Source organism: Phyllobates terribilis, unplaced genomic scaffold (genome assembly GCF_046119375.1).
Source record: "Phyllobates terribilis strain yellow unplaced genomic scaffold, ASM4611937v1 Scaffold_138__1_contigs__length_4804227, whole genome shotgun sequence".
NCBI classification, from domain to species: Eukaryota; Metazoa; Chordata; class Amphibia; order Anura; family Dendrobatidae; genus Phyllobates; species Phyllobates terribilis.
Window position 1 is genome coordinate 292,621 of NW_027362898.1, and position 20,637 is coordinate 313,257.

At 48.1% G+C, this 20,637-nt stretch overlaps 11 non-coding genes and 1 pseudogene across 11 annotated transcripts; all 12 read left to right on the plus strand.

The window, feature by feature from the left end:
* The first annotated feature begins 858 nt into the window (after positions 1-858).
* Positions 859-1,049, plus strand: LOC141205392 (U2 spliceosomal RNA). Its single transcript, XR_012276159.1, has one exon. It is a non-coding gene; the product is annotated as a U2 spliceosomal RNA (small nuclear RNA).
* Positions 1,050-2,166: 1,117 nt separating this feature from the next.
* On the plus strand, positions 2,167-2,357 carry LOC141205115 (U2 spliceosomal RNA). Its single transcript, XR_012275889.1, has one exon. It is a non-coding gene; the product is annotated as a U2 spliceosomal RNA (small nuclear RNA).
* A 1,120-nt stretch (positions 2,358-3,477) lies between these two features.
* LOC141205116 (U2 spliceosomal RNA) lies at positions 3,478-3,668 on the plus strand. Its single transcript, XR_012275890.1, has one exon. It is a non-coding gene; the product is annotated as a U2 spliceosomal RNA (small nuclear RNA).
* Positions 3,669-4,788: 1,120 nt separating this feature from the next.
* On the plus strand, positions 4,789-4,979 carry LOC141205117 (U2 spliceosomal RNA). The gene has a single exon (XR_012275891.1). It is a non-coding gene; the product is annotated as a U2 spliceosomal RNA (small nuclear RNA).
* A 1,120-nt stretch (positions 4,980-6,099) lies between these two features.
* LOC141205118 (U2 spliceosomal RNA) lies at positions 6,100-6,290 on the plus strand. The gene has a single exon (XR_012275892.1). It is a non-coding gene; the product is annotated as a U2 spliceosomal RNA (small nuclear RNA).
* Positions 6,291-7,412: 1,122 nt separating this feature from the next.
* LOC141205119 (U2 spliceosomal RNA) lies at positions 7,413-7,603 on the plus strand. Its single transcript, XR_012275893.1, has one exon. It is a non-coding gene; the product is annotated as a U2 spliceosomal RNA (small nuclear RNA).
* A 1,121-nt stretch (positions 7,604-8,724) lies between these two features.
* On the plus strand, positions 8,725-8,915 carry LOC141205120 (U2 spliceosomal RNA). Its single transcript, XR_012275894.1, has one exon. It is a non-coding gene; the product is annotated as a U2 spliceosomal RNA (small nuclear RNA).
* A 1,117-nt stretch (positions 8,916-10,032) lies between these two features.
* Positions 10,033-10,110, plus strand: LOC141205497 (U2 spliceosomal RNA; annotated as a pseudogene).
* A 5,564-nt stretch (positions 10,111-15,674) lies between these two features.
* On the plus strand, positions 15,675-15,868 carry LOC141205449 (U2 spliceosomal RNA). The gene has a single exon (XR_012276214.1). It is a non-coding gene; the product is annotated as a U2 spliceosomal RNA (small nuclear RNA).
* A 1,120-nt stretch (positions 15,869-16,988) lies between these two features.
* On the plus strand, positions 16,989-17,179 carry LOC141205122 (U2 spliceosomal RNA). Its single transcript, XR_012275896.1, has one exon. It is a non-coding gene; the product is annotated as a U2 spliceosomal RNA (small nuclear RNA).
* A 1,119-nt stretch (positions 17,180-18,298) lies between these two features.
* On the plus strand, positions 18,299-18,489 carry LOC141205123 (U2 spliceosomal RNA). The gene has a single exon (XR_012275897.1). It is a non-coding gene; the product is annotated as a U2 spliceosomal RNA (small nuclear RNA).
* Positions 18,490-19,609: 1,120 nt separating this feature from the next.
* LOC141205124 (U2 spliceosomal RNA) lies at positions 19,610-19,800 on the plus strand. The gene has a single exon (XR_012275898.1). It is a non-coding gene; the product is annotated as a U2 spliceosomal RNA (small nuclear RNA).
* Positions 19,801-20,637: the final 837 nt, after the last annotated feature.

Here is a 20,637-nt window from a genome sequence, read left to right on the forward strand (position 1 = left end):
CATATTAGGCAAGCATTTTGGATCTTTCACCTAAATAACTGCAGGTGGTGAGATAAGCTGCACAATATAATTGACCTTTCAGTATATTGTTGCACACACACCATCTATTTAGCAAATGCCCTTGTTATCAACAGCAGCCTTTTAAACTCACCTGAGCTAACAGGTATGTGAGCTGGTTACTCTGCTGCGCTTAAAATTTCTTTTTTGGTTTGCTACAATGCCTTTTCTGAAACGTTGTCTCCCTCTGCTGGAACACTGACTTCTTTCATTTAATGCCTGCAGACTATAAAAGAGAAACCAACCCAAAAAGTTTGGTTGATTAGTCTGTGGCATTCTTTTAAACTGTTGCTTATGGCGGTCTCTGTGAGCTTCTCAGTGACATTCAGCCATCCAGGTATCCCGCCTGCAGTAGACGGAATGTGGCAATGGAACGCTGGCTGCGCGTGTCATAATAGGCTCTGAGCCTTTATATACCTGCGCACAGCAGCAGCCACCTTCAGTCTGCTGCTGGACAGCCAGCAGCAGCAGCAGCAGGAGAGGTAATTAATCAGCAACCCTCCTGCTAAGGGTAGACAGCTGCTCGTTCCACCCCCCCCCCGCCTTAATTGGTTCTCCTCCCTTCCAACGGTGTTGAGGCGGGTGGGAACAGCCGGGGGTTGAGGGTACTGTGCTAAAAGAGGTGGAGTTATGCAGATCTAAAACGCGTGGATTGCAGCAGCAGCAAGCCGAAAAGTGCAGGCATGTGAGGGATCTAGAGGTTGACAGCATGTCTTCTTAACGGGAGTCCAGGTGGCCATCTCCACAAATGGACTTTTCAGAATCCTTGGGTGGCACCGTAGTCGGAAACCAATTCTGGTTATCGCTTCTCGGCCTTTTGGCTAAGATCAAGTGTTGTATCTGTTCTTATCAGTTTAATATCTGATACGTCCCCTATCTGGGGACCATATATTAAATGGATTTTTAGAACAGGGAGATGGAAAAAGAGCTTGCTCTGTCCACTCCACGCATTGACCTGGTATTGCAGTATCTCCAGGACCGGTGCACCCCTTCTTTAATGCAGTTTCTAAAATCAGAAAGAATTGAATTCAATGCTTTTTGTTCATTTTGCTTGTTTGTCGGATTTTGGGATGGACTCTTTGGCTTTGCTTTTCTTCTCCTCATTGGATTTTTCATGTTAAAAGTTGCAGAAGCCAGATGACAAGCTCATTTTGGTTCAACTTCAGCAACTGTGCATTGCATTGCCATGTAATGTAATGTAATGCAATGCTATCTATCTAGCTCTCCCTCTATACTTCCTTTTGGATAAACAGACATATTAGGCAAGCATTTTGGAGCTTTCACCTAAATAACTACAGGTGGTGAGATAAGCTGCACAATATAATTGACCTTTCAGTATATTGTTGCACACACACCATCTATTTAGCAAATGCCCTTGTTATCAACAGCAGCCTTTTAAACTCACCTGAGCTAACAGGTATGTGAGCTGGTTACTCTGCTGCGCTTAAAATTTCTTTTTTGGTTTGCTACAATGCCTTTTCTGAATCGTTGTCTCCCTCTGCTGGAACACTGACTTCTTTCATTTAATGCCTGCAGACTATAAAAGAGAAACCAACCCAAAAAGTTTGGTTGATTAGTCTGTGGCATTCTTTTAAACTGTTGCTTATGGCGGTCTCTGTGAGCTTCTCAGTGACATTCAGCCATCCAGGTATCCCGCCTGCAGTAGACGGAATGTGGCAATGGAACGCTGGCTGCGCGTGTCATAATAGGCTCTGAGCCTTTATATACCTGCGCACAGCAGCAGCCACCTTCAGTCTGCTGCTGGACAGCCAGCAGCAGCAGCAGGAGAGGTAATTAATCAGCAACCCTCCTGCTAAGGGTAGACAGCTGCTTGTTCCACCCCCCCCCCGCCTTAATTGGTTCTCCTCCCTTCCAACGGTGTTGAGGCGGGTGGGAACAGCCGGGGGTTGAGGGTACTGTGCTAAAAGAGGTGGAGTTATGCAGATCTAAAACGCGTGGATTGCAGCAGCAGCAAGCCGAAAAGTGCAGGCATGTGAGGGATCTAGAGGTTGACAGCATGTCTTCTTAACGGGAGTCCAGGTGGCCATCTCCACAAATGGACTTTTCAGAATCCTTGGGTGGCACCGTAGTCAGAAACCAGTTCTGGTTATCGCTTCTCGGCCTTTTGGCTAAGATCAAGTGTAGTATCTGTTCTTATCAGTTTAATATCTGATACGTCCCCTATCTGGGGACCATATATTAAATGGATTTTTAGAACAGGGAGATGGAAAAAGAGCTTGCTCTGTCCACTCCACGCATTGACCTGGTATTGCAGTATCTCCAGGACCGGTGCACCCCTTCTTTAATGCAGTTTCTAAAATCAGAAAGAATTGAATTCAATGCTTTTTGTTCATTTTGCTTGTTTGTCGGATTTTGGGATGGACTCTTTGGCTTTGCTTTTCTTCTCCTCATTGGATTTTTCATGTTAAAAGTTGCAGAAGCCAGATGACAAGCTCATTTTGGTTCAACTTCAGCAACTGTGCATTGCATTGCCATGCAATGTAATGTAATGCAATGCTATCTATCTAGCTCTCCCTCTATACTTCCTTTTGGATAAACAGACATATTAGGCAAGCATTTTGGAGCTTTCACCTAAATAACTACAGGTGGTGAGATAAGCTGCACAATATAATTGACCTTTCAGTATATTGTTGCACACACACCATCTATTTAGCAAATGCCCTTGTTATCAACAGCAGCCTTTTAAACTCACCTGAGCTAACAGGTATGTGAGCTGGTTACTCTGCTGCGCTTAAAATTTCTTTTTTGGTTTGCTACAATGCCTTTTCTGAAACGTTGTCTCCCTCTGCTGGAACACTGACTTCTTTCATTTAATGCCTGCAGACTATAAAAGAGAAACCAACCCAAAAAGTTTGGTTGATTAGTCTGTGGCATTCTTTTAAACTGTTGCTTATGGCGGTCTCTGTGAGCTTCTCAGTGACATTCAGCCATCCAGGTATCCCGCCTGCAGTAGACGGAATGTGGCAATGGAACGCTGGCTGCGCGTGTGATAATAGGCTCTGAGCCTTTATATACCTGCGCACAGCAGCAGCCACCTTCAGTCTGCTGCTGGACAGCCAGCAGCAGCAGCAGCAGGAGAGGTAATTAATCAGCAACCCTCCTGCTAAGGGTAGACAGCTGCTCGTTCCACCCCCCCCCCGCCTTAATTGGTTCTCCTCCCTTCCAACGGTGTTGAGGCGGGTGGGAACAGCCGGGGGTTGAGGGTACTGTGCTAAAAGAGGTGGAGTTATGCAGATCTAAAACGCGTGGATTGCAGCAGCAGCAAGCCGAAAAGTGCAGGCATGTGAGGGATCTAGAGGTTGACAGCATGTCTTCTTAACGGGAGTCCAGGTGGCCATCTCCACAAATGGACTTTTCAGAATCCTTGGGTGGCACCGTAGTCGGAAACCAATTCTGGTTATCGCTTCTCGGCCTTTTGGCTAAGATCAAGTGTAGTATCTGTTCTTATCAGTTTAATATCTGATACGTCCCCTATCTGGGGACCATATATTAAATGGATTTTTAGAACAGGGAGATGGAAAAAGAGCTTGCTCTGTCCACTCCACGCATTGACCTGGTATTGCAGTATCTCCAGGACCGGTGCACCCCTTCTTTAATGCAGTTTCTAAAATCAGAAAGAATTGAATTCAATGCTTTTTGTTCATTTTGCTTGTTTGTCGGATTTTGGGATGGACTCTTTGGCTTTGCTTTTCTTCTCCTCATTGGATTTTTCATGTTAAAAGTTGCAGAAGCCAGATGACAAGCTCATTTTGGTTCAACTTCAGCAACTGTGCATTGCATTGCCATGTAATGTAATGTAATGCAATGCTATCTATCTAGCTCTCCCTCTATACTTCCTTTTGGATAAACAGACATATTAGGCAAGCATTTTGGAGCTTTCACCTAAATAACTACAGGTGGTGAGACAAGCTGCACAATATAATTGACCTTTCAGTATATTGTTGCACACACACCATCTATTTAGCAAATGCCCTTGTTATCAACAGCAGCCTTTTAAACTCACCTGAGCTAACAGGTATGTGAGCTGGTTACTCTGCTGCGCTTAAAATTTCTTTTTTGGTTTGCTACAATGCCTTTTCTGAAACGTTGTCTCCCTCTGCTGGAACACTGACTTCTTTCATTTAATGCCTGCAGACTATAAAAGAGAAACCAACCCAAAAAGTTTGGTTGATTAGTCTGTGGCATTCTTTTAAACTGTTGCTTATGGCGGTCTCTGTGAGCTTCTCAGTGACATTCAGCCATCCAGGTATCCCGCCTGCAGTAGACGGAATGTGGCAATGGAACGCTGGCTGCGCGTGTCATAATAGGCTCTGAGCCTTTATATACCTGCGCACAGCAGCAGCCACCTTCAGTCTGCTGCTGGACAGCCAGCAGCAGCAGCAGCAGGAGAGGTAATTAATCAGCAACCCTCCTGCTAAGGGTAGACAGCTGCTCGTTCCACCCCCCCCCCGCCATAAGTGGTTCTCCTCCCTTCCAACGGTGTTGAGGCGGGTGGGAACAGCCGGGGGTTGAGGGTACTGTGCTAAAAGAGGTGGAGTTATGCAGATCTAAAACGCGTGGATTGCAGCAGCAGCAAGCCGAAAAGTGCAGGCATGTGAGGGATCTAGAGGTTGACAGCATGTCTTCTTAACGGGAGTCCAGGTGGCCATCTCCACAAATGGACTTTTCAGAATCCTTGGGTGGCACCGTAGTCGGAAACCAATTCTGGTTATCGCTTCTCGGCCTTTTGGCTAAGATCAAGTGTAGTATCTGTTCTTATCAGTTTAATATCTGATACGTCCCCTATCTGGGGACCATATATTAAATGGATTTTTAGAACAGGGAGATGGAAAAAGAGCTTGCTCTGTCCACTCCACGCATTGACCTGGTATTGCAGTATCTCCAGGACCGGTGCACCCCTTCTTTAATGCAGTTTCTAAAATCAGAAAGAATTGAATTCAATGCTTTTTGTTCATTTTGCTTGTTTGTCGGATTTTGGGATGGACTCTTTGGCTTTGCTTTTCTTCTCCTCATTGGATTTTTCATGTTGAAAGTTGCAGAAGCCAGATGACAAGCTCATTTTGGTTCAACTTCAGCAACTGTGCATTGCATTGCCATGTAATGTAATGTAATGCAATGCTATCTATCTAGCTCTCCCTCTATACTTCCTTTTGGATAAACAGACATATTAGGCAAGCATTTTGGAGCTTTCACCTAAATAACTACAGGTGGTGAGATAAGCTGCACAATATAATTGACCTTTCAGTATATTGTTGCACATACACCATCTATTTAGCAAATGCCCTTGTTATCAACAGCAGCCTTTTAAACTCACCTGAGCTAACAGGTATGTGAGCTGGTTACTCTGCTGCGCTTAAAATTTCTTTTTTGGTTTGCTACAATGCCTTTTCTGAAACGTTGTCTCCCTCTGCTGGAACACTGACTTCTTTCATTTAATGCCTGCAGACTATAAAAGAGAAACCAACCCAAAAAGTTTGGTTGATTAGTCTGTGGCATTCTTTTAAACTGTTGCTTATGGCGGTCTCTGTGAGCTTCTCAGTGACATTCAGCCATCCAGGTATCCCGCCTGCAGTAGACGGAATGTGGCAATGGAACGCTGGCTGCGCGTGTCATAATAGGCTCTGAGCCTTTATATACCTGCGCACAGCAGCAGCCACCTTCAGTCTGCTGCTGGACAGCCAGCAGCAGCAGCAGCAGGAGAGGTAATTAATCAGCAACCCTCCAGCTAAGGGTAGACAGCTGCTCGTTCCACCCCCCCCCCGCCTTAATTGGTTCTCCTCCCTTCCAACGGTGTTGAGGCGGGTGGGAACAGCCGGGGGTTGAGGGTACTGTGCTAAAAGAGGTGGAGTTATGCAGATCTAAAACGCGTGGATTGCAGCAGCAGCAAGCCGAAAAGTGCAGGCATGTGAGGGATCTAGAGGTTGACAGCATGTCTTCTTAACGGGAGTCCAGGTGGCCATCTCCACAAATGGACTTTTCAGAATCCTTGGGTGGCACCGTAGTCGGAAACCAATTCTGGTTATCGCTTCTCGGCCTTTTGGCTAAGATCAAGTGTAGTATCTGTTCTTATCAGTTTAATATCTGATACGTCCCCTATCTGGGGACCATATATTAAATGGATTTTTAGAACAGGGAGATGGAAAAAGAGCTTGCTCTGTCCACTCCACGCATTGACCTGGTATTGCAGTATCTCCAGGACCGGTGCACCCCTTCTTTAATGCAGTTTCTAAAATCAGAAAGAATTGAATTCAATGCTTTTTGTTCATTTTGCTTGTTTGTCGGATTTTGGGATGGACTCTTTGGCTTTGCTTTTCTTCTCCTCATTGGATTTTTCATGTTAAAAGTTGCAGAAGCCAGATGACAAGCTCATTTTGGTTCAACTTCAGCAACTGTGCATTGCATTGCCATGTAATGTAATGTAATGCAATGCTATCTATCTAGCTCTCCCTCTATACTTCCTTTTGGATAAACAGACATATTAGGCAAGCATTTTGGAGCTTTCACCTAAATAACTACAGGTGGTGAGATAAGCTGCACAATATAATTGACCTTTCAGTATATTGTTGCACACACACCATCTATTTAGCAAATGCCCTTGTTATCAACAGCAGCCTTTTAAACTCACCTGAGCTAACAGGTATGTGAGCCGGTTACTCTGCTGCGCTTAAAATTTCTTTTTTGGTTTGCTACAATGCCTTTTCTGAAACGTTGTCTCCCTCTGCTGGAACACTGACTTCTTTCATTTAATGCCTGCAGACTATAAAAGAGAAACCAACCCAAAAAGTTTGGTTGATTAGTCTGTGGCATTCTTTTAAACTGTTGCTTATGGCGGTCTCTGTGAGCTTCTCAGTGACATTCAGCCATCCAGGTATCCCGCCTGCAGTAGACGGAATGTGGCAATGGAACGCTGGCTGCGCGTGTCATAATAGGCTCTGAGCCTTTATATACCTGCGCACAGCAGCAGCCACCTTCAGTCTGCTGCTGGACAGCCAGCAGCAGCAGCAGCAGGAGAGGTAATTAATCAGCAACCCTCCTGCTAAGGGTAGACAGCTGCTCGTTCCACCCCCCCCCCCCGCCTTAATTGGTTCTCCTCCCTTCCAACGGTGTTGAGGCGGGTGGGAACAGCCGGGGGTTGAGGGTACTGTGCTAAAAGAGGTGGAGTTATGCAGATCTAAAACGCGTGGATTGCAGCAGCAGCAAGCCGAAAAGTGCAGGCATGTGAGGGATCTAGAGGTTGACAGCATGTCTTCTTAACGGGAGTCCAGGTGGCCATCTCCACAAATGGACTTTTCAGAATCCTTGGGTGGCACCGTAGTCGGAAACCAATTCTGGTTATCGCTTCTCGGCCTTTTGGCTAAGATCAAGTGTAGTATCTGTTCTTATCAGTTTAATATCTGATACGTCCCCTATCTGGGGACCATATATTAAATGGATTTTTAGAACAGGGAGATGGAAAAAGAGCTTGCTCTGTCCACTCCACGCATTGACCTGGTATTGCAGTATCTCCAGGACCGGTGCACCCCTTCTTTAATGCAGTTTCTAAAATCAGAAAGAATTGAATTCAATGCTTTTTGTTCATTTTGCTTGTTTGTCGGATTTTGGGATGGACTCTTTGGCTTTGCTTTTCTTCTCCTCATTGGATTTTTCATGTTAAAAGTTGCAGAAGCCAGATGACAAGCTCATTTTGGTTCAACTTCAGCAACTGTGCATTGCATTGCCATGTAATGTAATGTAATGCAATGCTATCTATCTAGCTCTCCCTCTATACTTCCTTTTGGATAAACAGACATATTAGGCAAGCATTTTGGAGCTTTCACCTAAATAACTACAGGTGGTGAGATAAGCTGCACAATATAATTGACCTTTCAGTATATTGTTGCACACACACCATCTATTTAGCAAATGCCCTTGTTATCAACAGCAGCCTTTTAAACTCACCTGAGCTAACAGGTATGTGAGCTGGTTACTCTGCTGCGCTTAAAATTTCTTTTTTGGTTTGCTACAATGCCTTTTCTGAAACGTTGTCTCCCTCTGCTGGAACACTGACTTCTTTCATTTAATGCCTGCAGACTATAAAAGAGAAACCAACCCAAAAAGTTTGGTTGATTAGTCTGTGGCATTCTTTTAAACTGTTGCTTATGGCGGTCTCTGTGAGCTTCTCAGTGACATTCAGCCATCCAGGTATCCCGCCTGCAGTAGACGGAATGTGGCAATGGAACGCTGGCTGCGCGTGTCATAATAGGCTCTGAGCCTTTATATACCTGCGCACAGCAGCAGCCACCTTCAGTCTGCTGCTGGACAGCCAGCAGCAGCAGCAGCAGGAGAGGTAATTAATCAGCAACCCTCCTGCTAAGGGTAGACAGCTGCTCGTTCCACCCCCCCCCCCGCCTTAATTGGTTCTCCTCCCTTCCAACGGTGTTGAGGCGGGTGGGAACAGCCGGGGGTTGAGGGTACTGTGCTAAAAGAGGTGGAGTTATGCAGATCTAAAACGCGTGGATTGCAGCAGCAGCAAGCCGAAAAGTGCAGGCATGTGAGGGATCTAGAGGTTGACAGCATGTCTTCTTAACGGGAGTCCAGGTGGCCATCTCCACAAATGGACTTTTCAGAATCCTTGGGTGGCACCGTAGTCGGAAACCAATTCTGGTTATCGCTTCTCGGCCTTTTGGCTAAGATCAAGTGTAGTATCTGTTCTTATCAGTTTAATATCTGATACGTCCCCTATCTGGGGACCATATATTAAATGGATTTTTAGAACAGGGAGATGGAAAAAGAGCTTGCTCTGTCCACTCCACGCATTGACCTGGTATTGCAGTATCTCCAGGACCGGTGCACCCCTTCTTTAATGCAGTTTCTAAAATCAGAAAGAATTGAATTCAATGCTTTTTGTTCATTTTGCTTGTTTGTCGGATTTTGGGATGGACTCTTTGGCTTTGCTTTTCTTCTCCTCATTGGATTTTTCATGTTAAAAGTTGCAGAAGCCAGATGACAAGCTCATTTTGGTTCAACTTCAGCAACTGTGCATTGCATTGCCATGTAATGTAATGTAATGCAATGCTATCTATCTAGCTCTCCCTCTATACTTCCTTTTGGATAAACAGACATATTAGGCAAGCATTTTGGAGCTTTCCCCTAAATAACTACAGGTGGTGAGATAAGCTGCACAATATAATTGACCTTTCAGTATATTGTTGCACACACACCATGTATTTAGCAAATGCCCTTGTTATCAACAGCAGCCTTTTAAACTCACCTGAGCTAACAGGTATGTGAACTGGTTACTCTGCTGCGCTTAAAATTTCTTTTTTGGTTTGCTACAATGCCTTTTCTGAAACGTTGTCTCCCTCTGCTGGAACACTGACTTCTTTCATTTAATGCCTGCAGACTATAAAAGAGAAACCAACCCAAAAAGTTTGGTTGATTAGTCTGTGGCATTCTTCTAAACTGTTGCTTATGGCGGTCTCTGTGAGCTTCTCAGTGACATTCAGCCATCCAGGTATCCCGCCTGCAGTAGACGGAATGTGGCAATGGAACGCTGGCTGCGCGTGTCATAATAGGCTCTGAGCCTTTATATACCTGCGCACTGCAGCAGCCACCTTCAGTCTGCTGCTGGACAGCCAGCAGCAGCAGCAGGAGAGGTAATTAATCAGCAACCCTCCTGCTAAGGGTAGACAGCTGCTCGTTCCACCCCCCCCCCGCCTTAATTGGTTCTCCTCCCTTCCAACGGTGTTGAGGCGGGTGGGAACAGCCGGGGGTTGAGGGTACTGTGCTAAAAGAGGTGGAGTTATGCAGATCTAAAACGCGTGGATTGCAGCAGCAGCAAGCCGAAAAGTGCAGGCATGTGAGGGATCTAGAGGTTGACAGCATGTCTTCTTAACGGGAGTCCAGGTGGCCATCTCCACAAATGGACTTTTCAGAATCCTTGGTTGGCACCGTAGTCGGAAACCAATTCTGGTTATCGCTTCTCGGCCTTTTGGCTAAGATCAAGTGTAGTATCTGTTCTTATAAGAACACAAGAGCTACGATCTACACTTGACGAGAGCGATCGAACTCGGAAGGAGAAGAGCTTCGGAGCCCAGCTGACATCGGAGAAGGAAGGCGGATATCGGTGGGAGGAAGAAGCTCTAAAGAATCCAGAAGAAGACGAAGACTCGTAGAAGAATCGGGCTGTTCTGTGGAATCTTCGAGGAAGAAAATCATCGAGACAAAGACCTTTCGGGGAATTTGTCCAGAACACGACGGGAGAAGAATCTGCATAGCTCCACCCATTCCGGGAAGAGTTCCAGATCCAGCTCCAAGAAGTAACTGCAGGAGGAAAGCCATGGCAAGCGCTGCGAGGAAGGCCGAAAAGAAGAGCCTGGAGCAGGGGACAGCCAGGAGGGCCCAGCCAGGAGCCGATTCTGACCCCAAGGACTCTGCCTCCACGACTGGCCAGCAGAAGGGACCCCAGAAGCCCCGCCACGAAGCTCCAGCCCTGGAGCCATGGATGCGGCAGACGGTGGCCCTGAAGCTGAAGGAAGTGGATGGGAGGGTGCCGGACATGTCCTCGGACGTGTTCTGCCAGAAGATGCTGCTGGATCGAGGCTTCTCCAGGTCGGACACCCTCAGCATCCAGACCTTCTTGACGGGGATCTTCTTCGTCACCTTCGCCACTGTGAACACCTGCAGGAGGTTCTGGGAAATGGTAAGCGCAAAAGGACCGGATAATTCTTTCTCTGCCTTTACAGGTAGCTGCCCTATCCAGAGGGACGAAAGGAGGATCACGGTCTCCATGCGCAACCCGCACACCCCAGGCCAAGACATCTGTACCTTCCTGAGACGCTTCTGTTTGGTTGTGAAGGAACCCTCTCACATCCTGAATGGACTCGGCTTCTGGACAGGTAAGTGGTCGGTGACCGTTAGACTTCACAGGGACCTGGCGTACTCAGACGGACTTCGGCACCTGCCCCCGACATTCTCCCTGGGCAACTCCTACGGCCTCATCTATTACCCGGACATGCCGCGGAACTGCAGGAGATGCGGCAAGAACGGCCACGAGATGAAGGACTGCAAGGAGGATGCCTGCAGGATTTGTCGAGTGACGGGACACAGCTCGAAGGACTGCCCGAAGAAGACGTCCTGCAACCTGTGTGGGCTGGCGGCTCATCTGTACAAGGATTGCCCCAAGCGTGAGAGATCCTGGGCATCGGTGGTTGCGACGACCCCAGCTACGGAGGACAAGGCCCCGACGACCAGGCCTGTGAAGGTCAAGGACGCGACGACCAAGGCCCCAGCGGCCAAGGCCGAGACGACCAAGGCCAATGCGGTCAAGGAGTCGGTGGCCAAAGCCCCAGCGACGGTCCCAGCAGCTCCGAAGCAGAAGAAAAAGTCAAAGGAGGGTAAGAGTTCTGTCACCCCTCTCTCGATCCCTCCCCCTGCCACCCCCGTCCAATCCCCCCCCACCCCGGCCACCCCTGCTGAGGATTCCACTTCCTCTTCCTCCTTCCCCTACTCCTCAGCAGGTGTCCTTTCCCCTGCCCCGGCAGCCACTCTCCCTCCCCAGACCATGGTAGCGGTGGAATTAACCTTTCCTCCACCCGCCGCTATCTATTCCGAGGAGGATTTTCCTCTTCTTGTCTCCCCAGTTCCAACCCGGGGAAAGAGGAAGGTGGAGGACAGCCCTGCTACTGAATCCTCCAAAAAGAAGATTCTGGATTTCGTAGGCGAAAAGGAGGATACCCTCCCTGAGCCAGAAGAGATGGAGCACATGGTTGAGACCCTGGTGGCCGAGCCAGAAGAGGAGGAACTGGTGGTCGCCGAGATCGAGGCCGCGCTGCTTGACCAGATGGAGGAAGAGGGCCTGCTGGTGATCCCGTCACCAGCAGTCAACACCGACGAGGGACCACCCGACCGGAGTGGTAACTAAGGTGTATTGCCTGCGCTAACTTTTTCTTTTTTCCCTACATGATGGCTAATATTAACTTATTTTCCATTAATGTCAGGAGCATCAAGGACAAGTTCAGACGTCAGATTATTTATGCCTTCCTTACTTCCCAGTTGTGTGATGTTTATATGTTGCAGGAATGTTCCCTTCCCTCCTCTAGGTCCTTCAAACATCTTTCCAGGGAGTGGTCCCACGGTCCATCCTACTGGTCCGGTGGGGGTGACTGCAAGTCTGCGGGGGTCGCAATTCTGATCAGGGGGGGCGCATTCACGCTTGAGTCCGTCCAGGAGCTCATCTGCGGCAGGGCTCTTGTTGTAGATGGCAACTGGGCGGGAGAACCTGTCAGGTTCATCAACGTGTATGCGTCCCCACTGAAGAATGAGCGTTTGGAGCTTTTCCAGACCCTGCGGCTTCAGCTTGCCACCACCAGGACCTTAGTGATGGCCGGGGATTTCAACTGCCCCATCGAGGAGGATGGTCGTAGTTCTGGCACATCTGCCAAGTTGGACATCACGTCCAAGCTGCTCATCGAGATGGTAACCGAGGCCTCTCTTCAGGACGTGGTGGGCTCCATGGGGAGAGGCTCCACGAACTATTCGTGGAGCCGACCCGATGGCTCACTCCGCTCCAGGATTGACTTTGTGTTCACCTCTCGGGCAGTCAGGCAGAGTAGGCACTCGATGGTCTCCTGCTTCTTCTCCGACCACAGAGCCATTCACTTACAAGGTGTCCTCGGCGACGGTTTTCCGTCCGGGCCCGGCTCCTGGAAGCTGAATTGTGCTCTGCTGGCTCAGGATGAAGTCGTGGAGGAGCTGAGAGCAGCCTACGCAATGTGGCAGTCCTACAAGGGTAGCTTCCAAACAGTCTCTGATTGGTGGGAATATGTTAAACTTGAGTTTCGCTGTTTCTTTCAGGCCAAGGGTCGACAACAGGCGTGTGAGAAGAGGAGGGACTTCAGAGGGCTGCAGCGCGAGCTGCGGTCGCTGCAGGACCTTCTTCACTGCGGCTGGGACGTGAGGGAGGAGCTGGAGGAGACCAAGAAGAGCCTGAAAAGGCACTTTGAGGAGGAGTCCAAGCGAATCGTCTTCCGTTCCAAAGTGGAGAATCTGGAGAAGGGTGAGAAATGTAACTCATTCTTTTTCAGGAAACTTCATGCCGGTCACACGCCCCTGAACGAGCTGCGAGACGAGAGCGGAAACATGCGACGTGGGAAGGAGGACGTGATGAGGGTCGTCAGCGACTTCTACAGCGAACTCTACTCCCACAAGACTACCGACCCCGACGCTGCTGATAAGTTCCTGTCAGGTATCACTAACCATCTTGATCCTGCAGGCACGGCAGCCTTGGACAAACCTCTGATGGTGGGCGAATTGCTCTCTGCCGCTAAATCCTTTAGGACCGGCAGGACCCCGGGCAGTGATGGTCTTCCAGCGGAGCTCTATGTAGCGCTGGGAGACCTCATCTGTCCGGACCTGTTGGACCTGTACGAGGAGATGGTGGTGGAGGGTAGAATGCCTCCATCTTTGAGGGAAGGAATGGTCACGATCCTGTACAAGCGGAAGGGAGAGAGGTGCGACCTGAGGAATTGGCGTCCCATCACTCTGCTCAACGTGGACTACAAGATCCTGGCCAAGACGATGGCGACACGACTTAAGACGGTGATCGGACGGATCATCCACCCGGACCAGACCTGCGGCATCCCTGGACGTCGCATCGCAGACAGCCTCGCTCTCGTGCGGGACACGGTCGAGTACATCAAGGTCCGCCGCGCACACGCGGCCCTGGTCTCCTTGGATCAGGAGAAGGCCTTCGACCGGGTTTCCCACGAGTTCATGGGCCGAGCTCTGCACCGGTTAGGTTTGGGTAACATGTTTTGTTCGTATGTCCGTCTGATGTATTTTGATATCCACAGCTCGGTGTTGGTGAACGGCTGGAAGACTGACCCCTTCCCTGTCCTCTCTGGGGTCAGACAAGGCTGCCCTCTATCACCTCTTCTTTTTGTTTGTGTTATAGAACTCTTCGCAGAGGCTATCCGGCAGAATGGAGAGATCAGAGGGATCACCGCACCGGGTCCGGGACGACACGAGGTCAAGTGCTCGCTCTACATGGACGACGTCACCGTCTTCTGCGCTGATCGTGGTTCAGTCGACGCCCTCGTCCAGACGTGTGAGAGGTTCGGCCGGGCTTCAGGGGCCAAAGTCAACTGCAGGAAGTCGGAAGCCATGCTCTTCGGGGATTGGCAGCCGGCCTCCTCCGCCCCCTTCCCCTTCAACATTCAACCGGATTTCCTCAAGGTGCTGGGAGTCTGGTTCGGGAAGGAAGGAGCGGCCCTCAAGTCCTGGCAAGAACGCTTGGCCAAGGTGAAGCAACGGATCGGACTCTGGAGCCTCAGACACCTCACTTGTGAGGGTAAGGCACTCGTCCTGCGTAATGAGGTCCTGCCCGTCTTGCAGTACACGGCGCAGGCCTGGCCCCCACACGTCACTGTGTGCAGGGCCATTACCAGGACAGTGTTTCACTTTGTCTGGGGATCCAAGATGGACAGAGTCAGGCGGGCCGTCATGTACAAGGAGCCTCGCAAGGGTGGGAAGGGCGTTCCAGATATCCCCACCCTCCTGCGATCCTCTTTTGTGTGTGATTGTGTCCGCCGGACTTTGCAAGTCAAGAATGGCTCCGCGGGCAGGTCCATGTCTCGCTTCTTCCTGCTTCCTCTTTGGAGGCGACTCGGCTGGGACAAGTGGGACAGCTCCTTCCCCTACAACTGGACGACGCCATGGTTCTACGGAGACGTCGTTCGATTTGTGGGGGAGCATCAACTGGAGGGACTCAAGCCCGACTTGTGGAAGCCCAAAACTATCCACAAGCTAATCAGAGCCAAGGATGACGTGGAGAACATCACAGGACTTCACCAGGACACGCTGGAGACTGTGTGGACAAATGTGTCGTCTGACAGGCTGACCAACGGGCACAAGGACTTGTCGTGGATGGCGATTCAGGGCGGACTGCCCGTCCGGTCATTCATGCATGCCCGGAACCTGTGCAAGACCCGGTACTGCCCAAGGTGCCCCTTCGTGGAGGAAACATCTTTGCACACTTTTTGGGACTGCGGATTTGCACAGCGCCTATTGACTGCACTTGAGGACGACCTGAGGAACTCTGTCCCCAGGGCGAGCCTATCGCACCATTCTGTGCTTTATGGACTCTTCCCTGGGGTTCATACCGTCGGAGCCATCCAGGAGGCTTGGCGCCTTATGAACTGCTTCAAGGATGCCCTTTGGGTCGCCAGGAACCGGCTCATCTTGAGGAGGGAGAGGATGTCCATCCAGGACTGCCGCAGGCTGATCCACAGCCTGCTCAGAGACTATTCCATCATGGACGGTCCGGAGGACGAGGATGAGGACTAAACCCCTCCTCCCCCTCTCCCCTTATGTGTCTTGTCTTTCAATAAAGCTTCGGGCCTGTGATTTTCCCCTCCCCATCCCCTTTTTCCCAATCCCTATCCCTTATCACGGTTCGTCGTACTGTATTGATTGATATGCTTTTTCTTTCAGATTGAGTGTTTTGTGTAGCATAGGGGTGTGATGTGTCTAGTTAGTGCGTCGTATCCTCATGCTATGTAAATATGATGTAGAATTCTGTGTGTACTGGGCTGCGGCACTGTACACTGTCTGTTAACTTATTTTTTGTGCTAATAAAAGATATATTCAATCAAAAAAATCTGTTCTTATCAGTTTAATATCTGATACGTCCCCTATCTGGGGACCATATATTAAATGGATTTTTAGAACAGGGAGATGGAAAAAGAGCTTGCTCTGTCCACTCCACGCATTGACCTGGTATTGCAGTATCTCCAGGACCGGTGCACCCCTTCTTTAATGCAGTTTCTAAAATCAGAAAGAATTGAATTCAATGCTTTTTGTTCATTTTGCTTGTTTGTCGGATTTTGGGATGGACTCTTTGGCTTTGCTTTTCTTCTCCTCATTGGATTTTTCATGTTAAAAGTTGCAGAAGCCAGATGACAAGCTCATTTTGGTTCAACTTCAGCAACTGTGCATTGCATTGCCATGTAATGTAATGTAATGCAATGCTATCTATCTAGCTCTCCCTCTATACTTCCTTTTGGATAAACAGACATATTAGGCAAGCATTTTGGAGCTTTCACCTAAATAACTACAGGTGGTGAGATAAGCTGCACAATATAATTGACCTTTCAGTATATTGTTGCACACACACCATCTATTTAGCAAATGCCCTTGTTATCAACAGCAGCCTTTTAAACTCACCTGAGCTAACAGGTATGTGAGCTGGTTACTCTGCTGCGCTTAAAATTTCTTTTTTGGTTTGCTACAATGCCTTTTCTGAAACGTTGTCTCCCTCTGCTGGAACACTGACTTCTTTCATTTAATGCCTGCAGACTATAAAAGAGAAACCAACCCAAAAAGTTTGGTTGATTAGTCTGTGGCATTCTTTTAAACTGTTGCTTATGGCGGTCTCTGTGAGCTTCTCAGTGACATTCAGCCATCCAGGTATCCCGCCTGCAGTAGACGGAATGTGGCAATGGAACGCTGGCTGCGCGTGTCATAATAGGCTCTGAGCCTTTATATACCTGCACACAGCAGCAGCCACCTTCAGTCTGCTGCTGGACAGCCAGCAGCAGCAGCAGCAGGAGAGGTAATTAATCAGCAACCCTCCTGCTAAGGGTAGACAGCTGCTCGTTCCACCCCCCCCCCGCCTTAATTGGTTCTCCTCCCTTCCAACGGTGTTGAGGCGGGTGGGAACAGCCGGGGGTTGAGGGTACTGTGCTAAAAGAGGTGGAGTTATGCAGATCTAAAACGCGTGGATTGCAGCAGCAGCAAGCCGAAAAGTGCAGGCATGTGAGGGATCTAGAGGTTGACAGCATGTCTTCTTAACGGGAGTCCAGGTGGCCATCTCCACAAATGGACTTTTCAGAATCCTTGGGTGGCACCGTAGTCGGAAACCAATTCTGGTTATCGCTTCTCGGCCTTTTGGCTAAGATCAAGTGTAGTATCTGTTCTTATCAGTTTAATATCTGATACGTCCCCTATCTGGGGACCATATATTAAATGGATTTTTAGAACAGGGAGATGGAAAAAGAGCTTGCTCTGTCCACTCCACGCATTGACCTGGTATTGCAGTATCTCCAGGACCGGTGCACCCCTTCTTTAATGCAGTTTCTAAAATCAGAAAGAATTGAATTCAATGCTTTTTGTTCATTTTGCTTGTTTGTCGGATTTTGGGATGGACTCTTTGGCTTTGCTTTTCTTCTCCTCATTGGATTTTTCATGTTAAAAGTTGCAGAAGCCAGATGACAAGCTCATTTTGGTTCAACTTCAGCAACTGTGCATTGCATTGCCATGTAATGTAATGTAATGCAATGCTATCTATCTAGCTCTCCCTCTATACTTCCTTTTGGATAAACAGACATATTAGGCAAGCATTTTGGAGCTTTCACCTAAATAACTACAGGTGGTGAGATAAGCTGCACAATATAATTGACCTTTCAGTATATTGTTGCACACACACCATCTATTTAGCAAATGCCCTTGTTATCAACAGCAGCCTTTTAAACTCACCTGAGCTAACAGGTATGTGAGCTGGTTACTCTGCTGCGCTTAAAATTTCTTTTTTGGTTTGCTACAATGCCTTTTCTGAAACGTTGTCTCCCTCTGCTGGAACACTGACTTCTTTCATTTAATGCCTGCAGACTATAAAAGAGAAACCAACCCAAAAAGTTTGGTTGATTAGTCTGTGGCATTCTTTTAAACTGTTGCTTATGGCGGTCTCTGTGAGCTTCTCAGTGACATTCAGCCATCCAGGTATCCCGCCTGCAGTAGACGGAATGTGGCAATGGAACGCTGGCTGCGCGTGTCATAATAGGCTCTGAGCCTTTATATACCTGCGCACAGCAGCAGCCACCTTCAGTCTGCTGCTGGACAGCCAGCAGCAGCAGCAGCAGGAGAGGTAATTAATCAGCAACCCTCCTGCTAAGGGTAGACAGCTGCTCGTTCCACCCCCCCCCGCCTTAATTGGTTCTCCTCCCTTCCAACGGTGTTGAGGCGGGTGGGAACAGCCGGGGGTTGAGGGTACTGTGCTAAAAGAGGTGGAGTTATGCAGATCTAAAACGCGTGGATTGCAGCAGCAGCAAGCCGAAAAGTGCAGGCATGTGAGGGATCTAGAGGTTGACAGCATGTCTTCTTAACGGGAGTCCAGGTGGCCATCTCCACAAATGGACTTTTCAGAATCCTTGGGTGGCACCGTAGTCGGAAACCAATTCTGGTTATCGCTTCTCGGCCTTTTGGCTAAGATCAAGTGTAGTATCTGTTCTTATCAGTTTAATATCTGATACGTCCCCTATCTGGGGACCATATATTAAATGGATTTTTAGAACAGGGAGATGGAAAAAGAGCTTGCTCTGTCCACTCCACGCATTGACCTGGTATTGCAGTATCTCCAGGACCGGTGCACCCCTTCTTTAATGCAGTTTCTAAAATCAGAAAGAATTGAATTCAATGCTTTTTGTTCATTTTGCTTGTTTGTCGGATTTTGGGATGGACTCTTTGGCTTTGCTTTTCTTCTCCTCATTGGATTTTTCATGTTAAAAGTTGCAGAAGCCAGATGACAAGCTCATTTTGGTTCAACTTCAGCAACTGTGCATTGCATTGCCATGTAATGTAATGTAATGCAATGCTATCTATCTAGCTCTCCCTCTATACTTCCTTTTGGATAAACAGACATATTAGGCAAGCATTTTGGAGCTTTCACCTAAATAACTACAGGTGGTGAGATAAGCTGCACAATATAATTGACCTTTCAGTATATTGTTGCACACACACCATCTATTTAGCAAATGCCCTTGTTATCAACAGCAGCCTTTTAAACTCACCTGAGCTAACAGGTATGTGAGCTGGTTACTCTGCTGTGCTTAAAATTTCTTTTTTGGTTTGCTACAATGCCTTTTCTGAAACGTTGTCTCCCTCTGCTGGAACACTGACTTCTTTCATTTAATGCCTGCAGACTATAAAAGAGAAACCAACCCAAAAAGTTTGGTTGATTAGTCTGTGGCATTCTTTTAAACTGTTGCTTATGGCGGTCTCTGTGAGCTTCTCAGTGACATTCAGCCATCCAGGTATCCTGCCTGCAGTAGACGGAATGTGGCAATGGAACGCTGGCTGCGCGTGTCATAATAGGCTCTGAGCCTTTATATACCTGCGCACAGCAGCAGCCACCTTCAGTCTGCTGCTGGACAGCCAGCAGCAGCAGCAGCAGGAGAGGTAATTAATCAGCAACCCTCCTGCTAAGGGTAGACAGCTGCTCGTTCCACCCCCCCTCCGCCTTAATTGGTTCTCCTCCCTTCCAACGGTGTTGAGGCGGGTGGGAACAGCCGGGGGTTGAGGGTACTGTGCTAAAAGAGGTGGAGTTATGCAGATCTAAAACGCGTGGATTGCAGCAGCAGCAAGCCGAAAAGTGCAGGCATGTGAGGGATCTAGAGGTTGACAGCATGTCTTCTTAACGGGAGTCCAGGTGGCCATCTCCACAAATGGACTTTTCAGAATCCTTGGGTGGCACCGTAGTCGGAAACCAATTCTGGTTATCGCTTCTCGGCCTTTTGGCTAAGATCAAGTGTAGTATCTGTTCTTATCAGTTTAATATCTGATACGTCCCCTATCTGGGGACCATATATTAAATGGATTTTTAGAACAGGGAGATGGAAAAAGAGCTTGCTCTGTCCACTCCACGCATTGACCTGGTATTGCAGTATCTCCAGGACCGGTGCACCCCTTCTTTAATGCAGTTTCTAAAATCAGAAAGAATTGAATTCAATGCTTTTTGTTCATTTTGCTTGTTTGTCGGATTTTGGGATGGACTCTTTGGCTTTGCTTTTCTTCTCCTCATTGGATTTTTCATGTTAAAAGTTGCAGAAGCCAGATGACAAGCTCATTTTGGTTCAACTTCAGCAACTGTGCATTGCATTGCCATGTAATGTAATGTAATGCAATGCTATCTATCTAGCTCTCCCTCTATACTTCCTTTTGGATAAACAGACATATTAGGCAAGCATTTTGGAGCTTTCACCTAAATAACTACAGGTGGTGAGATAAGCTGCACAATATAATTGACCTTTCAGTATATTGTTGCACACACACCATCTATTTAGCAAATGCCCTTGTTATCAACAGCAGCCTTTTAAACTCACCTGAGCTAACAGGTATGTGAGCTGGTTACTCTGCTGCGCTTAAAATTTCTTTTTTGGTTTGCTACAATGCCTTTTCTGAAACGTTGTCTCCCTCTGCTGGAACACTGACTTCTTTCATTTAATGCCTGCAGACTATAAAAGAGAAACCAACCCAAAAAGTTTGGTTGATTAGTCTGTGGCATTCTTTTAAACTGTTGCTTATGGCGGTCTCTGTGAGCTTCTCAGTGACATTCAGCCATCCAGGTATCCCGCCTGCAGTAGACGGAATGTGGCAATGGAACGCTGGCTGCGCATGTCATAATAGGCTCTGAGCCTTTATATACCTGCGCACAGCAGCAGCCACCTTCAGTCTGCTGCTGGACAGCCAGCAGCAGCAGCAGCAGGAGAGGTAATTAATCAGCAACCCTCCTGCTAAGGGTAGACA